Raw genomic sequence first — 9587 nt, 5'->3', positions numbered from 1 at the left:
AAGTATACAATGAGTTCAGCGAGAACAAACTAGAAGTACAATTGCCCCGCATAGAACCTTTTGACAAATACCACAAAACCAACTTAAAATCCAGTGTAGCTCTTCCCCCAGTTTAGATGCAATCTACTGGAATGGATGAATAACAAATACTGCAGATTTATGCAGTTGTATTTAGGGAGGGAGAAATGATATTTCTAATACAAATTTATGAGCTTGACTGAGCTGAACGGAAAATGCAAATGGCATACTTCTGGAAGGACACAATCTAGCTAATGCATATTCTTCAAAATCTGCATTTAACATTTTTTTGGCTTATAGAAAATAATATGGAATTCACTGTTGAGATCATTTATCACTTGAACGAGTTGTGTTCAACCAAGTCTCATATATAGTTGTGGTCAGAATTATTAGCAAAGAAGACTGAAAGATGGCTGTGAAAATAAATCTGCATTGCTTAACCTTTTGAAAGGTCAAAAAATTCACAAAAATCTATTTAAGTAAAACAATTGAAAGTGGGGGATCACATTATGAAATAAACATTTTTCTCCAATACACGTTGGCCACAATTATTATTACTCCTAGAAATTCTTATGAGTAAAATATTTCTTAAGTATATTCCCATTTATATTCCCATTTTTAGAACACCAGCATGAAATTGTCCAGCCGACTTCCTGTTTCACATGAGTATAAATATCAAGTAATACGAAGTCCAAATTCCCCTAATCATCCATCACAATGAGAAAAACCAAAAATGATTTGGGGAAAAACAAGATGGGTTTAAAGAGAAACACAGAGATAAAAGTACCCATTGCCAACAGTTAAATATACTGCTGGATCTTTAATGTTGCGGGCCTATTTTCTGCTGGAGGTCCTGGAAATCTTGTTTAGACACATGGCATCATGGATTCTATCAAATATCAACAGATAAAAAATCAAAACCTGACTGCCTCTGTTAGAAATCTTACAATGGGCCGTGGTTGGATCTTCATTCAGGACAATGATCCAAAATAAAAATAAAAATCAACACAAAAATGGGTCACTGAGCACAAAACTAAGTTTCTGCCATGGCCATACCAGTCCCCTGACCTGAACCCTATAGAAAATGAGTGGGGTGAACTAAAGGAATGGTCTCTGATCTCTTGTCAGCTGTTCTCCAAACTCATCAGGAATTATAGGTGAAGACTCAGAGCTGTAACCTTGGCAAATGGAGATTGCAAAAAGTATTGAATAAAAGGGGGCCAATAATTGTGGCCAACGTGTATTGGAGAATAACATTTATTTCATGATGAGATTTCCCCCCATTTTCCAATTGTTTTGCTTCAATGACAGGTTAAATTTTTGTGATTTTTTTTTTTTTAAATGAACGATCAAAAGGATAAACAAATCAGATTTATTTTCACAGCCGAGTCAGGCTGGGGTTCCAATTATGTATATTTATATAATTCTGAGTGAGTTGCGGCCACAGTCACAGAGATTCTGTAAATAGAATTTAGAGCTATGAGGAACAGATTTTGGTTCTGATTAAGATGATCATGCAAAACTCATTACTTTGAACACACTGGACTGTTTACTCTGATACAAAGTAAAACAAATTAAAGAAATCCAGTCCGAAGCCAGGGTTATATTCCATGCAGATATTTTGACCCGGGTAGGCTACACAACACTGCATTAAGAATCCTTCCATTACTTTTCACATACATTATCAGGTCTAGACATAAGCTCCAGAGCCTCAATTTATATTATAGGCATGGCAATCATGACAGAGCACCAAACAAACTCCACTATGCTTTTTATCATAAGTAAAGCCACGATTCAACAGCCTCCCCTGGTGGATGCAACGAATCATTTGTAACGAGAATGATCTAGATGCGCATTGAGCCTTTAGAAGTCCGATGCATTTTAGCGAATCGGTTCACTCGGACAATTCACTGCAATAAGCTGATTCAAAACAGTGATTCACCGAGACACTAAACTCATCTATCAGCAACGTTTCCAGAAGTAAACAAATGTGAAATACTGCCTTTCTGTTTGTATAATTACATATGTCAAAAGTCTATTGTTTATAATTTCAACATGTCACAGCATAGTTTTGGAATAGTCCCAAACAGGGTCCTTACAGTCGACTCTAACAGACGAACGAATCATTAATAAGAATCTGTTTTTTTCTGGGCTAAAGTGATCGGAAATTACACTTTTATGTTAAATACGACATATTTCCACTTCATTCAACCCACTGACACCGATAAAACAGTCCAAAACATACAATTCGCGATGCGAGTATCCTCTAATGATTCATACTAGAAACTGAGTTTGGAATATAACATATGAAACTGTACCCTTAGAGCGCAGGCGCGGTGGCCAAGTGGTAAGGCGTCGGTCTCGTAAACCGAAGATCGCGGGTTCGAACCCCGTCCGTGCCTTTTAAGTCCATTACAGTCCAACATGGACTCATAATATATAGACTTGGTGAACAAAACAGGTTTACCACAATGTTGTACAGCCCCTTAACGTGTTCACGGTTTACCTCAAGAAGTTGGGAACGAAATAAACTGAGAAATGGGCATAATACGATTTGTTTATACCGGGGGTCATCAACTCAACAAACACACCTGAACCAGGTCTTCTAATCATTTTAAGATTTCGACCAGTTGTGTTGGGAGCAGGCTGGAACTTCCCAGGACAGTGGGTTACCAGAAGAGGAGTGTAAGATCATATCATATACATCATGAGAAATCTCACTTATAGGCAGTGAACGTTGTATGGTTGATTGGGTGCATTTGTTTACCTAAAAAACCCCAGTAGCCTAAAAATGTGTGCGATAATACCTCTATCATCTTGCAGCCCGTAGTACACTCGTTTTTGCATTTCCTTCTAAGATTTGTTGCCATCCCTACAGATACAGTTTTTTTTCCCAGATACAGTTACCGCGTACAAACCAAACACCCCGCAGCGCCATATCCGGATTGTTCCCGGATTTTGTTTTGCATGTTGAAATGTGGGAGTCTGAAACACTCATCATCAGTTTCCTATTTTTAATATATATATCAACTTATAATGTGGTGAAATTGTGTCTTAAACTGTGTGGGTCTGATGAGTATGTTAAATTTTATTTGTAAATGTTATATGCTAAGAAATGTTGCGTTATTCAGCAACCTGTGACACGTCAGACAAATTCAAATGCTGAATAAAATAAATCTATATTATAAAACGGTAAGTATGACTAATAAATCGTTAATACACATGGAATAATGTATCAGCAGCATCTTGTCTGAGGAAACCGGAAGGTTGTCTGTGTGTGACGTCACGGTATTTTCATCTTTCGCAAAAATCAACGTCCCAATCTCTGCAACAGAGGGCGACAGAGAGCAAAACATCAAACGCTGTAATCCTACGGGTTTGATTGCAGATTGATAAATCACGTTTTTACGTATTGAAAGACTCCACGTCTGACATCTCTGTGACGTTCAGCGCAGAACAAAAGCGATATAGAACTGCATATACGATTGCATCATTAATGTAATATAGGTCTTCCGTTCAACTACATCCCAGTCCAAAAAAAAAAAAAAAACTAGGTCTTCCGTTCAACTACATCCCCAGTGCAAAAAAAAAAAAAAAACCTGGATGGGTGCTATGACGAAAATGTATCTATTTAGCTGACAAAACAAGTAAACTCGGCCATAACGACTCGGGGGTTTCTAAGAACATCCCTTCCTAGTTTCTATATTTGGAAATGACTTCTAGGAAAACAGAAACTGCTCCATATCCAGTTCCACGAGTTTAACTTCGCTCCCTTTTAAAGCAAAAGAAAAGCATCGGGCAGCAGCAGGACGCTCGCATGTGAGCGATTCTACATAGGCTACTGCCTCCCATTGATGATCATTAATAGACTGGAGAATGTCGGCAAGGAATTTAGCGCACAATTGGCGTGTGTTGCTGAAAATGGCATCTCCTCCTGCACAGCCCCTGCTTACCTAGTAGCGTGACCATGAAGCAATGAACGAGCAGAGAGTCCTTAACATGCACAGAGTCAGTCTGCTGCTCTAGACGCTTGCTCATCTCACCAGCAGGAGCACGTATAGCGTGCTCTTAAAGAAACAAGATCTCATTCAAATCAGCCAGATGTTTCTTTCAATCCCACAGTGCTTCTTTATTCATTCGAGGTAAGTTTCAATCGGTATTACGTCGATATGCGTTTGTGCGTGTTTTCAATGGCAGGTGTGACCGAAATTGGGGCAGAATACTTATTCATTCCACTGATGGTGTCATAATAGACATTCTGCGAACCCTTACAATGGGAATTTGCGTTTGAATTTAACAGGGACGTATAGAGATGTGTCTTTTAAAGCAACAGCATGACATTTTAGGTGCATCTTGCTCCTTTTCGCGGATGTTGCTTCCCGACAGAGGCAGACAGATTGTGTCTGAGAGAGAGTACCTGAACTCTCTAGGGAGTCGAACACACTGTCTGGGACTCAACTGACGCCTAATTGTCTCCTAACAAAAGCCCGTAATAAGTCGGATAGCGTTTTAATAAAGCTTTCTAATGTCTTCCTCAAATCATACGCTTGAAAAGTTCATGTGATCGATTTTGTAGCCACTGTATTATGTTAATGCATATGTGTAACATTTTTCACTTGGAGCCATGGCTGAAGAAGGTCACTTGCTGTGATTTGTGATGAAATGTCTTAGAAACAAGTCTAAAAATGTCAAATTAATGAGCATGCATGGCATTTGCCATATTCAGTTCAGTCCGAGTTTACTTGTGTAGCACGTTTCACAGTACAAAGCAGCTTCACAGAAAATGCATATGTTTCAGTCTTACAATCAGGAAGTATTCTGTCATCAGTCCGAGATCAAAATAATGCCTATATGGCTATAAGATAATACAAGTTCTGTGCTTAGTTAAAAAAATATATAAATAAAATAAAATTTGGTTAATATTAGTCATATCAAGGAAATGCTCAGAGGCTGTTGTATATCAAATTATAGAGGAAATTAATGCTTAAGTCATAACTGTGGTAAATATATTTAGTCATATTATTATCTGTCAGTGTTTAAATATATATGCATTGTGATTTCAGTGACGGGACTTTGGGGGCAAGATGAGTTTTGATCTCAGTCCAACTGGCCCGCAAAGTCCCGCTTCTGGGACTCACTCTAACAGCGTGACAAGAGTACATAGTTAAACTTAAAGTAGTTCTTTCTCAAACAACTGTATCAGCAACAGGTACTGAATTTAATATGATTACATCATGTTGACATGTTTGTGCCCGATTGCGAGGCAAATGGTTTTATTGCGTAAAAGTTGTGCATAAACTTGTTCAATACACTATACCAAACTGTGGTAAATATATTTAGTCATATTATTATCTGTCAGTGTTTAAATATATATGCATTGTGATTTCAGTGACGGGACTTTGGGGGCAAGATGAGTTTTGATCTCAGTCCAACTGGCCCGCAAAGTCCCGCTTCTGGGACTCACTCTAACAGCGTGACAAGAGTACATAGTTAAACTTAAAGTAGTTCTTTCTCAAACAACTGTATCAGCAACAGGTACTTAATTTAATATGATTACATCATGTTGACATGTTTGTGGCCGATTGTGAGGCAAATGGTTTTATTGCGTAAAAGTTGTGCATAAACTTGTTCAATACACTGTACCACTTCTATAAGGGAGTTTCCGCAGCGATTGCATAAAAGAACAATTTTTGGTTTCCCCAAGAATCTTTCAGTGAACAATTCTTAAAAGAACCATTGATTTCTTAAGGCAAATAATATTTTAATAATCTAAAGAACCCTTTTCCAGTGCGTTGGAAAGGTTCCATGAACGTTAAAGGTTCTTCATGGGAACCAGTGTCACAAAATCAACACACTGTTGCAAAAGCATATGATCCGAATTTGCGCTAGAGTCTAAATGTAATGCCGCAGGGAGAATGAGGGGCTTTTGGGGGCACTTGTGTTTCAGTTTCACCATCATAATGCCCCTAAAAATCCTTATTGCTCTTGCACTGATCACCATTTATATTTTAGATATTTACATGCATATGTTATGAATGCGTAGTCTGCTCTTATTGCAGATTAATTTTGCTTTAGGCAAGCTAAAGGAGTTGTGTGTTCCAAGGACTGGCCGCCACAGCCTGCCTACACTTACGTATGTTACATTAAATGGACATTGCTAATACCACCAGTCCCATTCATTTGGGAATATAGCACATTATGTTTGGTGCTCAGTTATGTTGTGCTGCACCGAAGACAGCTCACTAAATGCATCTGCTGCATCAAGCGTTCTGTCATCCAGCTGATGGTGGAAACAATCTGGTTTCATTCTCAGTCTCCATTTTATGTCAGGCACAGTTTGATCTTCTTGCTGAAATATATAGAATGTGCCCGTCCCCTGAGGGCCGCTCAAACAGACAGAACAGACAAGCACCAAAGGAATTTCTACAGTCCGAGTAAATTCGCAGCTCCATGGAAATCATTTGTCTGTCGTTACAAAGAATGCTGGTCATAAATGGATAGGAGTTTGACACTCTACAGGGGCCATTCACGTCAATCATGATTTAATTATGAGACGCTGCCCAAAGCTATTGCTGACAAGAATGAATGAAGATTGGAGTATTATACACTGCTATGTGCTTTATGTAAACAATACAGGCATTTTTCTGACAAGGGGCAACAACAAAAGGAATGATCATTAAAAACAGCAGAAAAAGCCATAGAAACTTTCGTTAATGTGTCTTGGTGATCTTTTAGTGCACTCTAAAACATATCATGCCATGTTATTATAAGAACAAGGGGTCTATTGCTAGTTGAGGGAACAGGATGTGATTCCAAGAATGTGAAGAGCCTAATGCCACATGTTAGTAAGGGATAGTTTTGTTATGACTTGCCAAAGTGCAATACTTGAGATTATTGAGTAGTAAACTTTCACATACTCTGTGATTATTTTTAGTCATCTTTAATAGAATTAAATGGCCTATTGTTCATAATCACTATAGGAACAATACATTTGCAGGCATTTTGGCTTGCATTCTGGCTTTAAAATCTCGGGGCACTGGGCACAAGTCCTGCTGGAATTAGCTGTGGTGCTTTCTCTGTTCTGTGGCTCTGTTATGGCTCAACTCATGGTAATAGGAGAAGGGAGAGTTTCAGATGGGAAAGTAATTATTGACACCCCACACAGCCAACAGTTCATCCTTCCTCACTGAACTCACTTCACATGACAGAGTTGTGATGCCTGTACTGTAATAGATTTTAGTGACACATTTGCGTATGTTAATGTTTATTGATATTAATAGGAAAGCAAACCGTCTGAGCAACACGTGCTTTCCAGCCACTTTCAAAGAAAACTCTTTTAAATGAGATCTTAAAAACGCCAAACAAGTTCTCACTTAAAATATTTTGACTCTCTAAAGCGTAGTGTTGTATTTCTTGCTAAGTCACTTGCTTATTGTTCCTTTTGACGTCATTAAAGCCTCTGAATCAGTTTTAAAGAATGCACTGGAGAGCCATTTGTGCTGAGTTGGCAGTTCACATTAACAGTTTTACATGAAATGGTTTGTGTTGTCAAAAACCCCATGTAGAATCTTGCCCTGACAATCATTAAAGGAAGTTCACCCAAAAAAATGAAAATTTTGTAAAATGTACTCACTCTCATTCAAGATGTATTGTAGATGAGTTTGTATCTTCACTGAAACAGATTTAGAGAAATTGTATGTCATGTGCTCACCAATGGATCATCAGCAGTGAATGGGTGCCGTCAGAATGAGACTCCAAACAGCTGATAAAAACATCACAATAATCCACAAGTAATGTAAGTAATCCACAAGATGCATGTTTGTAATAAACAAATCTGCCATTAAGACGTTATTAACCTAAAACTGTTGCTTCCGGCTAAAATATGAGTCTTCTATCCTCACTGAACCCACTTCACATGACAGAGTTGTGATGCCTGTACTGTAATAGATTTTAGTGACAGATTTGCGTATGTTAATGTTTATTGATATTAATAGGAAAGCAAACAGTCTGAGCAACACGTGCTTTCCAGCCACTTTCAAAGAAAACTCTTTTAAATTAGATCTTAAAAACGCCAAACAAGTTCTCACTTAAAATATTTTGACTCTCTAAACAAGCATAGTGTTGTATTTCTTGCTAAGTCACTTGCTTATTGTTCCTTTTGACGTCATTAAAGCCTCTGAATCAGTTTTAAAGAATGCACTGGAGAGCCATTTGTGCTGAGTTGGCAGTTCACATTAACAGTTTTACATGAAATGGTTTGTGTTGTCAAAAAACCCATGTAGAATCTTGCCCTGACAAAAAGAGTCCTCATGCTCATTAAAGGAAGAGTTCACCCAAAAAAAAGAAAATTTAGTAAAATGTACTCACTCTCATTCAAGATGTATTGTAGATGAGTTTGTATCTTCACTGAAACAGATTTAGAGAAATTGTATGTCATGTGCTCACCAATGGATCATCAGCAGTGAATGGGTGCCGTCAGAATGAGACTCCAAACAGCTGATAAAAACATCACAATAATCCACAAGTAATGTAAGTAATCCACAAGATGCATGTTTGTAATAAACAAATCTGCCATTAAGACGTTATTAACCTAAAACTGTTGCTTCCGGCTAAAATATGAGTCTTCTATCCATTATATTGCTTTCTTCAGTGAAAAAGTCACCTCGTCTGAATCAAGAGAGAAATATGCACAGATCAAGCACTGTTTACAAGCCAAAACAGTATGTCAGTGGATTTTGATATGAGACATCAAAAGATGATGCCTAAAATTGATGTTTTAAAGTTTTAAAATATTTATTAAAGATGGGTTTGTTATTCTTACAAACAGCTTTTCACATGACATTTTTTAAGGACTGAAGTCATGTGGATTACTTGTGGATTATTGTGATGTTTTTATCAGCTATTTGGACTCTCATTCTGACGGCACCCATTCACTGCAGAGGATCTACTGGTGAGCAAGTGATGTAATGCTACATTTCTCCAAAACTCTTCTGATGTTTGGGCTTGTTTTATATATGTAAAATGTACTCACTCTCATTCAAGATGTATTGTAGATGAGTTTGTATCTTCACTGAAACAGATTTAGAGAAATTGTATGTCATGTGCTCACCAATGGATCATCAGCAGTGAATGGGTGCCGTCAGAATGAGACTCCAAACAGCTGATAAAAACATCACAATAATCCACAAGTAATGTAAGTAATCCACAAGATGCATGTTTGTAATAAACAAATCTGCCATTAAGACGTTATTAACCTAAAACTGTTGCTTCCGGCTAAAATATGAGTCTTCTATCCATTATATTGCTTTCTTCAGTGAAAAAGTCACCTCGTCTGAATCAAGAGAGAAATATGCACAGATCAAGCACTGTTTACAAGCCAAAACAGTATGTCAGTGGATTTTGATATGAGACATCAAAAGATGATGCCTAAAATTGATGTTTTAAAGTTTTAAAATATTTATTAAAGATGGGTTTGTTATTCTTACAAACAGCTTTTCACATGACATTTTTTAAGGACTGAAGTCATGTGGATTACTTGTGGATTATTGTGATGTTTTTATCAGCTGTTT

At 37.6% G+C, this 9587-nt stretch overlaps 1 long non-coding RNA gene and 1 other non-coding gene across 3 annotated transcripts in view; both read left to right on the top strand.

Annotated features, from left to right (window-relative positions):
* The first annotated feature begins 2348 nt into the window (after positions 1–2348).
* trnat-cgu (transfer RNA threonine (anticodon CGU)) lies at positions 2349–2420 on the top strand. Its single transcript has one exon. It is a non-coding gene; the product is annotated as a tRNA-Thr (tRNA).
* A 1202-nt stretch (positions 2421–3622) lies between these two features.
* The window catches only part of LOC107745588 (uncharacterized), a 15731-nt gene continuing 9766 nt past the window's right edge, over positions 3623–9587 (top strand). For both annotated transcript variants that reach the window (XR_001640613.1, XR_001640612.1), the window contains exon 1: positions 3623–4160. This is a non-coding gene — a long non-coding RNA (uncharacterized LOC107745588). The remainder of the gene's footprint in view (positions 4161–9587) is intronic.

This window comes from Sinocyclocheilus rhinocerous, unplaced genomic scaffold (assembly GCF_001515625.1).
Source record: "Sinocyclocheilus rhinocerous isolate Xijiao unplaced genomic scaffold, SAMN03320098_v1.1 scaffold1912, whole genome shotgun sequence".
NCBI lineage: Eukaryota > Metazoa > Chordata > Actinopteri > Cypriniformes > Cyprinidae > Sinocyclocheilus > Sinocyclocheilus rhinocerous.
This window is presented reverse-complemented; position numbering and strand designations above follow the sequence as displayed.